Genomic DNA, 17,400 nt, shown 5'->3' with positions numbered 1-17,400 from the left:
TCACGATGCTGACATCTACAAGAATTTCTCGAAAATAAATTTGTGTTTCATTTAAAAACATCGATAATCAAGTGAGCCTCTTCGCGCCTTCGAGTGCCATAGTTTACAATTTTGTCAACGGATGGCGTTAGTTCAATTTTGTTATTATTTTGTGACATAAAATTTACGTGTCCAGTTTTAGAAAAAGTTTTCATAACAAAAAATGATAAGTGCTCATGGTGTTCCACTTGTGTCTATCAACGCAGTGGCCTAATTACACACACGCCGAGCGAATGGCGGGACCACATTCAAAAGATACGGTACGTCTTTGTATGAAATTTTATGTTTTTGTTTTTATAAACATCCAAGAGTGTTGACACACGAGGATTTGTTATCATATTGTGGAGAATAATCTGTTCTGTCTATATAGTCCAATAAATCATGCCAGAATGCTATAATTTGACATTTAATTGCGTGCATAGGTATTTGAAAATATGTACCGCGTACGGGTATAGATAAAACGGAGCAAATTAACGCGTTCAAAAGGTTAAATATATTTGCACAGTAATATTCAAGTTTTTATGAATCCAGTACACATTTAAATTACGACTTTGTGAAAAATAAATTACCTACCTTATTAGTATCGCAAATACTGTCAAAACATATACCTTGTTTACATTTTAAAAATACTATCTGTCAAAATGTGTACATTGACATTTGTCATCTATCATGATGAAACATAAACATGCAAATAATGTTCAATATTGTTATTTTATAATGAAATACCTTTTTCAAAGAATCTTTTATATGATATTACCATTTCATATACAAAATGGTAACGAGACTTTTCATGGTTATTTTTCAATGACAGCGCACTTCTGTCATTATTGAATATGTTGTTGTGGTGTCATCTGACATTAGGCACTAGTAAATACTACATTGTTTACAAACATGGATAACTGTCAATGTCTGCACAAGACTTCGTTATTTTTTTTTGCGGTTTATTTAATCGAAAATAACGACGTGTAATTTTTTAATAAAGAGCATCATCATCATCTACATCAATTATTATAACAATTTGGATAATTGTTTTCTTTATCAATTATTATAACAATTTGGATAATTGTTTTTTTTTGATTAAATTACAATAAAGTAGTTGTCCTTGATTCTTAATTGTACTTGGAGTACTCGTATATCGTCGCTTGGCGGCACTGATTTATTTGGAGAATACGTTGGCGGCACTGTTTTGACGCGTATTAGTGTAAAAAATTTCTACTTTTCGAGTTGACTTGTACGGGGGGTTTGGTAATTGATGTGTTATAAATAAATTATTATTTATATTTCATTATTACATAAGTGATAATATTCTTATTGAAGAATAATTATTAAAATTCTAATTATCATTTTCCCCAGTTAAATTAAGTTATTGTTAAGTATAATTCAAAAAACTAGCCAACGATCTTTTGCATTCTGTGTACAGGGGTGATAAAGGGTCGTCAGCAGTTACTAGTAATAAATATAAGTTTACAACACACAACATGGACGCATGTGTGTCGCTATCTCATTGTGGACAAGTTATTAGACCACTTGTTAATATTAAAATTAAGAATTTGTTTTTTCTTCAGGTAGATTAGTTTTGTTTTTTTTAAGGAGGCTAATGTTTTAGTGTGTAGGCCTACCAAAGCCTTCACATTATTGCAATATATATTATAATTCTTTTGTGACTGTTCTGTTCTCATGATTTGGAGTTTGGTACCTTCATTTCTTGTGCTCAGTACGGACACTAAAATCTAGTTTATTGACGATAAACCGTTTATTTACCCTCGGTAAACTGGAACGTGATCCTTGTGGTCACTGGCGCCCAAATTTTGTTAGATAAGTCTTTCTTTCTTCGTTACTATGTTTTTTTTCTTGTTATTAATAACATACACGAGTTTCGGGATTTTGGTAGTTTCAAATATTTGATTATATTGGTTATAATACACTTAGTTACATACATGCACACACATTGATTTATTTCTTGGTTCCGTCTGTATAACGGATTATGTTGTAATGTTTTTATTTTTAAGTTTATGCCTTCTTTCTTTAGTCCACTGGAGGTCCTTTTATCGGCCCATTGAACCTCCAGGGAACTTCAGAATGTATATCTTGGAATTTTGTGTTTCAGAGACTTGAGCTACTTTCTGATGCACAAGTTTTGTTAAGTCGATTATTGATAGTTTGTATTTCATAAACTTTAAGTATGGTAAAGCTTTCCTAAAAGTTCTTTATATAAGTCTTAGTTCATAAGAGAGTTGTTTTGTCTCTAACAAAGTTAGTACTGCTTTGGCGTGCTTAACTAGTAATTAATTCCTTTGGAATTATCACTTTGCCTCTAATACAGGAAGGTGTGTTTCTGTATAGTTTTTAAGTCTAAATGTGATAAACATTAGAGTCTTACTGTTAATACCAGTATTAGACTATAAATTAAGTATTACTAGTGTCATTCATTAAATTTTGGATTGATCACCCCTCGAATAGTGTCAACTCACTGAAAGCCATAGTTGATCACACAATTTTGTTTTGTTTGTACAAGAAATGCTGACGTTTTGTCTACACTTGGAGTGTTTTTTAAGGAATGCCAGCTTGGGTATTGCCTTGGTCTCATTTTTTTTACAAACAATGTCACTCTGTTGAGTGTTTGCTGCAGGTTGTTATATGGATTTTTGTATATCCTAAGGTATGAGCTTAACTTACTAGTCTCTGTTTTGCTTTTTAGTACCATTTGACTTTGGTCATGAACTGATTGATAAATAGATAGGTATTGTGTTATGTAAACCCTATTCTGTCCACCTTGATCGGCAGGTATTTATAGTTTTATAAACCTGACCTGATTTGACTTTCGCAAAAAGATTAATTTGAATATTATTCTTGTTTGACGACTCTGTTACTTATTGGTATTTCTTCGGAATTGTAAATCCTGGTTCAATAACGAACGATAAAAAAAATGATGGATAAATAATTCAATACAAACCCTTACTCTGGTCACGTCTGATAGACAGTTTGTAAACTGATTCTATACTACTAATAACACAGAAAAGTATTTTCTTGTGTACTAATTTTGCCTACTTTGAACTCCATTGTTCTGAATTGTAAAAAAAAATTTATATCTATAAAGATATTTTCATTATCTATGATTGTTTAATTTTAAGTATTGTTTAATTTTAAGTTTTGTCATAAGAATGTTGTCATAAGACTGTTAAACCGGATGGACTTAGTTAGATAGGTTTCTCATTTTGCTATTTAATTATAGCGTAAATTCAGTGTAAGTGAGGGCTGTTTAACCACCCTAAAGTGAAGCCAAATTGGCCTTGATTTCCTGTGCAAGGAAAAGTGATCTTGTTTTTCTTTATTATTAAGAAATTTATTTTTAAGAAATTTAGTTTTTAAGAAACTTAATTCTAAGTTGTTATTATAACTACTAATTATTGTTTATGTTTTCATTTTTCTAGACATCTGATGGACTCATAGTTTAGTTTATTAGTGGTCTTAGTTGTTCATGTTTGAGGGCAAACATTTTGTGGGAAGGGGGGAATTGTCACATAAATATTTGTGACAAGAGAAGTTCTTGCTTAATTGCTTAATTGGGTTTATTTTGTCTATGGGTATTTTTTTCGAACTTTGGCAATATTTTGAAGGAAGGAAGTAGAGTTTTGTTTATGGTCACTTCCTCCCCGGTCAGCCAAGCCTGCTGACCGGTGGATCGAGTCACTCTCCTTGAAAGGGGCTTAAATCTGAGTTAATCATGTGAATAGGAGTTATTATTTCTTTTTAAGAACGGCGCGGGGTGTTTATCCATTCACGTACAGTTCGTGTTTGTTATTATTTTAGTGGGGAATATGGAATCCCGCTTTTATTGAGTGTTGGCCGATGGTCATGTTGGAGTGCTCGTGTTTCGGACTTGAAACCGAGATTGGTTTGGTCCTGGCTGTGGCTGGTTGTTCTTGGCGGAGTGTCCCGCTGCCACTGAGAAAACGGATTGCTGTCTTGGCTCCGTTGAAGAGTCTGGTCGATTACCACGTGCTGCAGGCCTGATGCCCCTGCAGGCGTCCATTGAAGGAGAAGCGTCCTCCTGCTTCCACTAAGAAAACGGATTGCTGTCTTGGCTCCGTTGAAGAGTCTGGTCGATTACCACGTGCTGCAGGCCTGATGCCCCTGCAGGCGTTAATTGAGGGAGTTGCTGTCCTCCTGCTGCCACCAAGAGAAGGATGTCCTGGCCTTCGTCCCGGGTCCGTTCTCCGCTGCCGAGAGCAAGTTTCGTTCGCCATTCGTTGTCGTTCTTTCGTTCCACGTTAAGTTAGTTTAGTTTAATTCAAGAGTCCATCGGGTATGTGCCTATATTTATTTCTATGGTTACATGTTTATCATCTGTACTCCTTAGTTATTACTTTTGTTTCAATATATTTTCCATTAAGAACTCACTCTTTTTATTTATGATCACCTAACTTACTTGACAGGAAATTATTCCCACAATCTTGAGATGAGATCTCAGCTCTACCGTTTCCTTTTAAACATTGGAATGTACTTACATAATATTGCATACGTTACATTTGGCGACCCAACATTTTCCTTACATTACATTTGGCGCTCAACGTTTAAAATATTTCATTTTCGGTGCAGTATCCTTTTTTCTGTCATGTCAGGTTGGGTTTTCATTAATACTAGTTGATAATATTAGAGTTGAATCAATGTGTGTGTACTTTACATTTATATACTTACATTTACATATTCTATTGTCTACTATTGTTTTTCTTGCTCGAGAATATCTAATTTCTAACATTATAACCTTTCATATTGGTTATTCAATGTTATGTTCATGTATTATCATACATAACCTACAATAATTATGTTGTTTGCATTTTGAAATGTCATTGTATTGCAAAGAACTTTTCATTGTTTGATCATAGACAACTTATTACTGATGAAGTTAGAAGTTTTCGAATGTTTGAGTAATTTAATTAATTATTTTTCTTAAAATATAATATCGATTGTCTATGATTCTCTTGTTGATCTATGAACAAGATTAGTTGTCAAAATAAACAAAGGTTAAACGTCAAAACGAGTGTTGTATTTTTACACTTTCAAATGATTACAGCAATCAAAAGCTATTGTATTTTTATGAATGGTGAATAATATTACCGAATCAAATTAAAAAATTAACATGCATTTGTTAAAATCTTAATGTTTTTATATTCAATACGGAGGTACATTTTTCATATCAATACAAACAACTGTGATATTAAAATTCAGTTTATTTGTAATTGCAATGCATACTAGAGGTGGGTGAGTTCTGCATTTTTCCGGAGGCATCCGAGGACTGCTTCCTTTTAAAAGAACTCGAGTTCTTGGAGTGGGTCCCGGGTCCGAGTTCTTGGGTGCGGACTGGGTACTGGGCGACTACCGGGACGCACGGGTCCGGCCAAGGACTCGGCACTCGGACTCGGATAGAACCCGCGAAAGAACTCGGACCCGTAGCAGGACAAGGACCCGCACAAGAACTCGGACCCACACGAGAACACGGAGTCAATCCCGTCACCCATCGCACCCGAGTCGCGAGTTGTGCAGTTTACATTTTGGCGAAGTTCAACGAAATCCATTCGTGTCTTGTCGTGTTCCAGCTGATTGGGCTACGGCTAATGCGAGGCCGTAACGGATGTAGTATTAGGTTCCAAGTTCCAGATGATAATTTTAGCACACGCGTAAGCAGTAATAAATCAAATGTAGTAACATAAATTTCGGTTGTCGTTGAGAATTTGTCGTTTTCATAATCTCTGTCCATCGATATAGATAAAGGTACTTGGTCGAAGCCTCTATCAAATGAAACTCAGTAAAGGCGAGATGTTTTAAAAACAAAGTCAGGAAGTAGTTAGGTACAGCATTGAACTATTAAAATTTTAACAATTAACAACATGTTTTAATATCTATTTATTCCAGTCCATCGATTCATCGATTTTAATATCTATTTATTCCGAAATTATCACGTGAAACACACGAGAAAACGCATGCTAAAAACCGGCACACAGCAAAACACACGAGACAAATGCGTGCACAGCAGACCTCCCACCGCGCCGTGGAGCACGTGTAGTCGATATGATTTTGTGACAAAATGAATATTATATTCCTCTCAGCGTTTCCCAAACTTGTTTCCGCAGTCCTTTTGGTTTTATTTTTTTCACAGATCCACAAAATTTTATTTCACTCAATATTGACGTATTGTTTAAATAAAATCTAATTCAGTACCTACACATTTTAGAACCTACCTATTTACATTAAAAAAAACTAACCTTAATTAATATTTTTTAAAGGAATGTAAGACAGTATAAATATGGAGAAAAAGTGCACGGCGTAATGCACAAGATTAAGAAGTTACCGCTTCATCGATATAATAAGAATAGATTAGCCCTCCCATACCTAATTTCAATCCAAAAGTAATACCACCTAACGCGTCATTTCATAATACTACTAGGTACCTACCTACCGATCGAGTTCCGTCGCATCTGTTGCGTAACGTGTTTTTTTTCTTAGGAAGAATTTAAACATTTTGATCTTTTGTTACTTTTCTTTGTACGCTGCCTCGGATCTATCTGTTAGGTACATCTATTTTTGAAGTATTCATATAACTGATCAATTTGTTAATAATAAAGTTTGCGATAGCCCGTACCTAAAATACTACGGACTGCCTCATGTTTGTGTTTGAAAAAAAAAGATTTTCACAAAACTAGCGATTCTGTTGCCGCGAACTTACTGGAGGACAAATTTGCTCCACACAGACCAATAAAAGGTAAAAAACCAATGCTTATTGTGATCTTTGGACTGCGAGAAAATGCACTTTGTTTTTGATAAATGTTTACGTAAACCAATGTTTTTGGTTCGGGTGGCATTTTCAAGATCACAGGGCTTGTCTAGAGATACTTGGTCGAAGGACCGCTTAGATAGTTTGGACATGAAGAGCGGAGAAAGGTGTTTCAGGAGATTATTAGATTAGTGTGTGTGTAATATGGAAGATTGATTTGCGGTATAAGTCAGGGAAGACAGAGGCCATTTCACAACCACCTGAATCAAATTCCTAAGATTATCTTTATTTATTTATTTAGTACAGGATGCACATAATGTTGGATATTTGGCATAGCGCCGTTTTGTGAAAAAATCACCTTATGGGCGCTGTAATATGTCATAGGTATCACAAAATGAGAGTCGTAATTCATAACAGAAGACAATAATATTTTGTTATGAGATGAAGTTAAATGTAAAATAATAAATTAATTAGAGTTTTTATTTTATCCAGACTCCAGACCCACCATTTGGGAAACGCTGTAACAAACAATCGGCTTGGCTGCAACTCCCGAATTATCTGATTTAGCCAACAATTTTTTTAAAAATATGTAAAAAGGGACGAACAATGGGCTTGATTTAAGGTAATAACTTTCGGATGGCTGAGCCTTCCAAGGTTGTTCCTTCAAAATCCAATGAACTTGTTTTATCTGTTTTCTGTAGTCGTTGTAGTTATTAACAGTGACAACAAAAAATACAATATTTACAATGAAGTGTTATGGATATTATAAATAATAGGTAAGATGCTTTTTAGTGGCTTGTGTTTTTTAGAAGATAAATAAAAACATCCACTGGAGCGCTTTTCGTCAAATTTTTGCAAGTATTGCAATATCTTAGTAGCACCTCTAGGTACATCCTAGAGTACTTAGTGAGTCTAAAAATATTGGAAAAATGGTAAAATCTAGGTGAATTCATTGGCTATAAGCCGCAATAATCATTTCTTATTGTTTCAATACTAATATTTTGAGGAATGCTGTTAATTGTATCGAATGGCAGAATTGATTGCTGAAACAGAATTGATTGATAAAACTATCGACAATACTAGGGTAAGAATCATTTTTTTTTAAAGTGAAAACCCCAGTCACAGCCTAATTTTTATATACCTAATTAAATTAAATATTACTTAACTTATTTTTTTTACATCACTCAAATAATTTATTGCTATTATTGATTTATTAGTACATGTCAGTCGATATTATTATTTAACTAATTAGCTCATCGGTTTAGAAAAGCAACTCATAACCCCAAATAACTCCAATAAGTACTAGATATTAAACAATAAACAAAACATCCACTTACTGTAAAGCAGGTAAACAGAAGATGTCTTCACCACCAGAACTTACCACTCACTGCAGGACTCGCGAGGCCGGTGGTGGAGGGAGGCATTCGGGTTCGAGACCCCGAGTCCGAGTTTTCTGGGAGTTGTTGATTAGAGGCATTCGGGTCCGAGTCCAAGTCCTTAGAGGCATTCTCGGGTCCGGGTTCTCTGGGAGTCGTTGATTGGAGGCATTCGGGTCCGAGTCCCAGACCGAGTTCTCTGGGAGTGGTTGATTACAAAAAGGAGTGGGAGTAGGACCCGCTTCCCGCAAAGGACTCGGGCTCAAGGACTCAATCCGGCTGAACCTACACATCGCTAATGCATACAAGGTACAAACATACGTACAATACTTACTTTTTAACTCTATGCACGCGGCCGTATCAACTGTTGTTACGGCAAAAAGTCCATACTCACACGCGGCCGTATCAACAGTTGATACGGAAACTTTGAATGCCGATATTCCAGCGGTCTTTTGACATAAATTTATTTCCCGCTCGCTTGAACATTTGTAGAACTATCACGATGCTGACATCTACAAGAATTTCTCGAAAATAAATTTGTGTTTCATTTAAAAACATCGATAATCAAGTGAGCCTCTTCGCGCCTTCGAGTGCCATAGTTTACAATTTTGTCAACGGATGGCGTTAGTTCAATTTTGTTATTATTTTGTGACATAAAATTTACGTGTCCAGTTTTAGAAAAAGTTTTCATAACAAAAAATGATAAGTGCTCATGGTGTTCCACTTGTGTCTATCAACGCAGTGGCCTAATTACACACACGCCGAGCGAATGGCGGGACCACATTCAAAAGATACGGTACGTCTTTGTATGAAATTTTATGTTTTTGTTTTTATAAACATCCAAGAGTGTTGACACACGAGGATTTGTTATCATATTGTGGAGAATAATCTGTTCTGTCTATATAGTCCAATAAATCATGCCAGAATGCTATAATTTGACATTTAATTGCGTGCATAGGTATTTGAAAATATGTACCGCGTACGGGTATAGATAAAACGGAGCAAATTAACGCGTTCAAAAGGTTAAATATATTTGCACAGTAATATTCAAGTTTTTATGAATCCAGTACACATTTAAATTACGACTTTGTGAAAAATAAATTACCTACCTTATTAGTATCGCAAATACTGTCAAAACATATACCTTGTTTACATTTTAAAAATACTATCTGTCAAAATGTGTACATTGACATTTGTCATCTATCATGATGAAACATAAACATGCAAATAATGTTCAATATTGTTATTTTATAATGAAATACCTTTTTCAAAGAATCTTTTATATGATATTACCATTTCATATACAAAATGGTAACGAGACTTTTCATGGTTATTTTTCAATGACAGCGCACTTCTGTCATTATTGAATATGTTGTTGTGGTGTCATCTGACATTAGGCACTAGTAAATACTACATTGTTTACAAACATGGATAACTGTCAATGTCTGCACAAGACTTCGTTATTTTTTTTTGCGGTTTATTTAATCGAAAATAACGACGTGTAATTTTTTAATAAAGAGCATCATCATCATCTACATCAATTATTATAACAATTTGGATAATTGTTTTCTTTATCAATTATTATAACAATTTGGATAATTGTTTTTTTTTGATTAAATTACAATAAAGTAGTTGTCCTTGATTCTTAATTGTACTTGGAGTACTCGTATATCGTCGCTTGGCGGCACTGATTTATTTGGAGAATACGTTGGCGGCACTGTTTTGACGCGTATTAGTGTAAAAAATTTCTACTTTTCGAGTTGACTTGTACGGGGGGTTTGGTAATTGATGTGTTATAAATAAATTATTATTTATATTTCATTATTACATAAGTGATAATATTCTTATTGAAGAATAATTATTAAAATTCTAATTATCATTTTCCCCAGTTAAATTAAGTTATTGTTAAGTATAATTCAAAAAACTAGCCAACGATCTTTTGCATTCTGTGTACAGGGGTGATAAAGGGTCGTCAGCAGTTACTAGTAATAAATATAAGTTTACAACACACAACATGGACGCATGTGTGTCGCTATCTCATTGTGGACAAGTTATTAGACCACTTGTTAATATTAAAATTAAGAATTTGTTTTTTCTTCAGGTAGATTAGTTTTGTTTTTTTTAAGGAGGCTAATGTTTTAGTGTGTAGGCCTACCAAAGCCTTCACATTATTGCAATATATATTATAATTCTTTTGTGACTGTTCTGTTCTCATGATTTGGAGTTTGGTACCTTCATTTCTTGTGCTCAGTACGGACACTAAAATCTAGTTTATTGACGATAAACCGTTTATTTACCCTCGGTAAACTGGAACGTGATCCTTGTGGTCACTGGCGCCCAAATTTTGTTAGATAAGTCTTTCTTTCTTCGTTACTATGTTTTTTTTCTTGTTATTAATAACATACACGAGTTTCGGGATTTTGGTAGTTTCAAATATTTGATTATATTGGTTATAATACACTTAGTTACATACATGCACACACATTGATTTATTTCTTGGTTCCGTCTGTATAACGGATTATGTTGTAATGTTTTTATTTTTAAGTTTATGCCTTCTTTCTTTAGTCCACTGGAGGTCCTTTTATCGGCCCATTGAACCTCCAGGGAACTTCAGAATGTATATCTTGGAATTTTGTGTTTCAGAGACTTGAGCTACTTTCTGATGCACAAGTTTTGTTAAGTCGATTATTGATAGTTTGTATTTCATAAACTTTAAGTATGGTAAAGCTTTCCTAAAAGTTCTTTATATAAGTCTTAGTTCATAAGAGAGTTGTTTTGTCTCTAACAAAGTTAGTACTGCTTTGGCGTGCTTAACTAGTAATTAATTCCTTTGGAATTATCACTTTGCCTCTAATACAGGAAGGTGTGTTTCTGTATAGTTTTTAAGTCTAAATGTGATAAACATTAGAGTCTTACTGTTAATACCAGTATTAGACTATAAATTAAGTATTACTAGTGTCATTCATTAAATTTTGGATTGATCACCCCTCGAATAGTGTCAACTCACTGAAAGCCATAGTTGATCACACAATTTTGTTTTGTTTGTACAAGAAATGCTGACGTTTTGTCTACACTTGGAGTGTTTTTTAAGGAATGCCAGCTTGGGTATTGCCTTGGTCTCATTTTTTTTACAAACAATGTCACTCTGTTGAGTGTTTGCTGCAGGTTGTTATATGGATTTTTGTATATCCTAAGGTATGAGCTTAACTTACTAGTCTCTGTTTTGCTTTTTAGTACCATTTGACTTTGGTCATGAACTGATTGATAAATAGATAGGTATTGTGTTATGTAAACCCTATTCTGTCCACCTTGATCGGCAGGTATTTATAGTTTTATAAACCTGACCTGATTTGACTTTCGCAAAAAGATTAATTTGAATATTATTCTTGTTTGACGACTCTGTTACTTATTGGTATTTCTTCGGAATTGTAAATCCTGGTTCAATAACGAACGATAAAAAAAATGATGGATAAATAATTCAATACAAACCCTTACTCTGGTCACGTCTGATAGACAGTTTGTAAACTGATTCTATACTACTAATAACACAGAAAAGTATTTTCTTGTGTACTAATTTTGCCTACTTTGAACTCCATTGTTCTGAATTGTAAAAAAAAATTTATATCTATAAAGATATTTTCATTATCTATGATTGTTTAATTTTAAGTATTGTTTAATTTTAAGTTTTGTCATAAGAATGTTGTCATAAGACTGTTAAACCGGATGGACTTAGTTAGATAGGTTTCTCATTTTGCTATTTAATTATAGCGTAAATTCAGTGTAAGTGAGGGCTGTTTAACCACCCTAAAGTGAAGCCAAATTGGCCTTGATTTCCTGTGCAAGGAAAAGTGATCTTGTTTTTCTTTATTATTAAGAAATTTATTTTTAAGAAATTTAGTTTTTAAGAAACTTAATTCTAAGTTGTTATTATAACTACTAATTATTGTTTATGTTTTCATTTTTCTAGACATCTGATGGACTCATAGTTTAGTTTATTAGTGGTCTTAGTTGTTCATGTTTGAGGGCAAACATTTTGTGGGAAGGGGGGAATTGTCACATAAATATTTGTGACAAGAGAAGTTCTTGCTTAATTGCTTAATTGGGTTTATTTTGTCTATGGGTATTTTTTTCGAACTTTGGCAATATTTTGAAGGAAGGAAGTAGAGTTTTGTTTATGGTCACTTCCTCCCCGGTCAGCCAAGCCTGCTGACCGGTGGATCGAGTCACTCTCCTTGAAAGGGGCTTAAATCTGAGTTAATCATGTGAATAGGAGTTATTATTTCTTTTTAAGAACGGCGCGGGGTGTTTATCCATTCACGTACAGTTCGTGTTTGTTATTATTTTAGTGGGGAATATGGAATCCCGCTTTTATTGAGTGTTGGCCGATGGTCATGTTGGAGTGCTCGTGTTTCGGACTTGAAACCGAGATTGGTTTGGTCCTGGCTGTGGCTGGTTGTTCTTGGCGGAGTGTCCCGCTGCCACTGAGAAAACGGATTGCTGTCTTGGCTCCGTTGAAGAGTCTGGTCGATTACCACGTGCTGCAGGCCTGATGCCCCTGCAGGCGTCCATTGAAGGAGAAGCGTCCTCCTGCTTCCACTAAGAAAACGGATTGCTGTCTTGGCTCCGTTGAAGAGTCTGGTCGATTACCACGTGCTGCAGGCCTGATGCCCCTGCAGGCGTTAATTGAGGGAGTTGCTGTCCTCCTGCTGCCACCAAGAGAAGGATGTCCTGGCCTTCGTCCCGGGTCCGTTCTCCGCTGCCGAGAGCAAGTTTCGTTCGCCATTCGTTGTCGTTCTTTCGTTCCACGTTAAGTTAGTTTAGTTTAATTCAAGAGTCCATCGGGTATGTGCCTATATTTATTTCTATGGTTACATGTTTATCATCTGTACTCCTTAGTTATTACTTTTGTTTCAATATATTTTCCATTAAGAACTCACTCTTTTTATTTATGATCACCTAACTTACTTGACAGGAAATTATTCCCACAATCTTGAGATGAGATCTCAGCTCTACCGTTTCCTTTTAAACATTGGAATGTACTTACATAATATTGCATACGTTACATTTGGCGACCCAACATTTTCCTTACATTACATTTGGCGCTCAACGTTTAAAATATTTCATTTTCGGTGCAGTATCCTTTTTTCTGTCATGTCAGGTTGGGTTTTCATTAATACTAGTTGATAATATTAGAGTTGAATCAATGTGTGTGTACTTTACATTTATATACTTACATTTACATATTCTATTGTCTACTATTGTTTTTCTTGCTCGAGAATATCTAATTTCTAACATTATAACCTTTCATATTGGTTATTCAATGTTATGTTCATGTATTATCATACATAACCTACAATAATTATGTTGTTTGCATTTTGAAATGTCATTGTATTGCAAAGAACTTTTCATTGTTTGATCATAGACAACTTATTACTGATGAAGTTAGAAGTTTTCGAATGTTTGAGTAATTTAATTAATTATTTTTCTTAAAATATAATATCGATTGTCTATGATTCTCTTGTTGATCTATGAACAAGATTAGTTGTCAAAATAAACAAAGGTTAAACGTCAAAACGAGTGTTGTATTTTTACACTTTCAAATGATTACAGCAATCAAAAGCTATTGTATTTTTATGAATGGTGAATAATATTACCGAATCAAATTAAAAAATTAACATGCATTTGTTAAAATCTTAATGTTTTTATATTCAATACGGAGGTACATTTTTCATATCAATACAAACAACTGTGATATTAAAATTCAGTTTATTTGTAATTGCAATGCATACTAGAGGTGGGTGAGTTCTGCATTTTTCCGGAGGCATCCGAGGACTGCTTCCTTTTAAAAGAACTCGAGTTCTTGGAGTGGGTCCCGGGTCCGAGTTCTTGGGTGCGGACTGGGTACTGGGCGACTACCGGGACGCACGGGTCCGGCCAAGGACTCGGCACTCGGACTCGGATAGAACCCGCGAAAGAACTCGGACCCGTAGCAGGACAAGGACCCGCACAAGAACTCGGACCCACACGAGAACACGGAGTCAATCCCGTCACCCATCGCACCCGAGTCGCGAGTTGTGCAGTTTACATTTTGGCGAAGTTCAACGAAATCCATTCGTGTCTTGTCGTGTTCCAGCTGATTGGGCTACGGCTAATGCGAGGCCGTAACGGATGTAGTATTAGGTTCCAAGTTCCAGATGATAATTTTAGCACACGCGTAAGCAGTAATAAATCAAATGTAGTAACATAAATTTCGGTTGTCGTTGAGAATTTGTCGTTTTCATAATCTCTGTCCATCGATATAGATAAAGGTACTTGGTCGAAGCCTCTATCAAATGAAACTCAGTAAAGGCGAGATGTTTTAAAAACAAAGTCAGGAAGTAGTTAGGTACAGCATTGAACTATTAAAATTTTAACAATTAACAACATGTTTTAATATCTATTTATTCCAGTCCATCGATTCATCGATTTTAATATCTATTTATTCCGAAATTATCACGTGAAACACACGAGAAAACGCATGCTAAAAACCGGCACACAGCAAAACACACGAGACAAATGCGTGCACAGCAGACCTCCCACCGCGCCGTGGAGCACGTGTAGTCGATATGATTTTGTGACAAAATGAATATTATATTCCTCTCAGCGTTTCCCAAACTTGTTTCCGCAGTCCTTTTGGTTTTATTTTTTTCACAGATCCACAAAATTTTATTTCACTCAATATTGACGTATTGTTTAAATAAAATCTAATTCAGTACCTACACATTTTAGAACCTACCTATTTACATTAAAAAAAACTAACCTTAATTAATATTTTTTAAAGGAATGTAAGACAGTATAAATATGGAGAAAAAGTGCACGGCGTAATGCACAAGATTAAGAAGTTACCGCTTCATCGATATAATAAGAATAGATTAGCCCTCCCATACCTAATTTCAATCCAAAAGTAATACCACCTAACGCGTCATTTCATAATACTACTAGGTACCTACCTACCGATCGAGTTCCGTCGCATCTGTTGCGTAACGTGTTTTTTTTCTTAGGAAGAATTTAAACATTTTGATCTTTTGTTACTTTTCTTTGTACGCTGCCTCGGATCTATCTGTTAGGTACATCTATTTTTGAAGTATTCATATAACTGATCAATTTGTTAATAATAAAGTTTGCGATAGCCCGTACCTAAAATACTACGGACTGCCTCATGTTTGTGTTTGAAAAAAAAAGATTTTCACAAAACTAGCGATTCTGTTGCCGCGAACTTACTGGAGGACAAATTTGCTCCACACAGACCAATAAAAGGTAAAAAACCAATGCTTATTGTGATCTTTGGACTGCGAGAAAATGCACTTTGTTTTTGATAAATGTTTACGTAAACCAATGTTTTTGGTTCGGGTGGCATTTTCAAGATCACAGGGCTTGTCTAGAGATACTTGGTCGAAGGACCGCTTAGATAGTTTGGACATGAAGAGCGGAGAAAGGTGTTTCAGGAGATTATTAGATTAGTGTGTGTGTAATATGGAAGATTGATTTGCGGTATAAGTCAGGGAAGACAGAGGCCATTTCACAACCACCTGAATCAAATTCCTAAGATTATCTTTATTTATTTATTTAGTACAGGATGCACATAATGTTGGATATTTGGCATAGCGCCGTTTTGTGAAAAAATCACCTTATGGGCGCTGTAATATGTCATAGGTATCACAAAATGAGAGTCGTAATTCATAACAGAAGACAATAATATTTTGTTATGAGATGAAGTTAAATGTAAAATAATAAATTAATTAGAGTTTTTATTTTATCCAGACTCCAGACCCACCATTTGGGAAACGCTGTAACAAACAATCGGCTTGGCTGCAACTCCCGAATTATCTGATTTAGCCAACAATTTTTTTAAAAATATGTAAAAAGGGACGAACAATGGGCTTGATTTAAGGTAATAACTTTCGGATGGCTGAGCCTTCCAAGGTTGTTCCTTCAAAATCCAATGAACTTGTTTTATCTGTTTTCTGTAGTCGTTGTAGTTATTAACAGTGACAACAAAAAATACAATATTTACAATGAAGTGTTATGGATATTATAAATAATAGGTAAGATGCTTTTTAGTGGCTTGTGTTTTTTAGAAGATAAATAAAAACATCCACTGGAGCGCTTTTCGTCAAATTTTTGCAAGTATTGCAATATCTTAGTAGCACCTCTAGGTACATCCTAGAGTACTTAGTGAGTCTAAAAATATTGGAAAAATGGTAAAATCTAGGTGAATTCATTGGCTATAAGCCGCAATAATCATTTCTTATTGTTTCAATACTAATATTTTGAGGAATGCTGTTAATTGTATCGAATGGCAGAATTGATTGCTGAAACAGAATTGATTGATAAAACTATCGACAATACTAGGGTAAGAATCATTTTTTTTTAAAGTGAAAACCCCAGTCACAGCCTAATTTTTATATACCTAATTAAATTAAATATTACTTAACTTATTTTTTTTACATCACTCAAATAATTTATTGCTATTATTGATTTATTAGTACATGTCAGTCGATATTATTATTTAACTAATTAGCTCATCGGTTTAGAAAAGCAACTCATAACCCCAAATAACTCCAATAAGTACTAGATATTAAACAATAAACAAAACATCCACTTACTGTAAAGCAGGTAAACAGAAGATGTCTTCACCACCAGAACTTACCACTCACTGCAGGACTCGCGAGGCCGGTGGTGGAGGGAGGCATTCGGGTTCGAGACCCCGAGTCCGAGTTTTCTGGGAGTTGTTGATTAGAGGCATTCGGGTCCGAGTCCAAGTCCTTAGAGGCATTCTCGGGTCCGGGTTCTCTGGGAGTCGTTGATTGGAGGCATTCGGGTCCGAGTCCCAGACCGAGTTCTCTGGGAGTGGTTGATTACAAAAAGGAGTGGGAGTAGGACCCGCTTCCCGCAAAGGACTCGGGCTCAAGGACTCAATCCGGCTGAACCTACACATCGCTAATGCATACAAGGTACAAACATACGTACAATACTTACTTTTTAACTCTATGCACGCGGCCGTATCAACTGTTGTTACGGCAAAAAGTCCATACTCACACGCGGCCGTATCAACAGTTGATACGGAAACTTTGAATGCCGATATTCCAGCGGTCTTTTGACATAAATTTATTTCCCGCTCGCTTGAACATTTGTAGAACTATCACGATGCTGACATCTACAAGAATTTCTCGA

The 17,400-nt window shown here is 35.1% G+C and overlaps 1 protein-coding gene across 1 annotated transcript in view; it reads left to right on the top strand.

Annotated features, from left to right (window-relative positions):
- LOC149409945 (lysine-specific demethylase 5A-like) overlaps positions 1 to 17,400 on the top strand; it is an 88,829-nt gene that overhangs the window by 50,988 nt on the left and 20,441 nt on the right. The gene's annotated exons all lie outside the window — the stretch shown is intronic.

The sequence above is a fragment of the Hesperophylax consimilis genome, chromosome 29 (assembly GCF_061612785.1).
Source record: "Hesperophylax consimilis isolate HC1 chromosome 29, BYU_Hcon_1.0, whole genome shotgun sequence".
NCBI lineage: Eukaryota > Metazoa > Arthropoda > Insecta > Trichoptera > Limnephilidae > Hesperophylax > Hesperophylax consimilis.
This window is presented reverse-complemented; position numbering and strand designations above follow the sequence as displayed.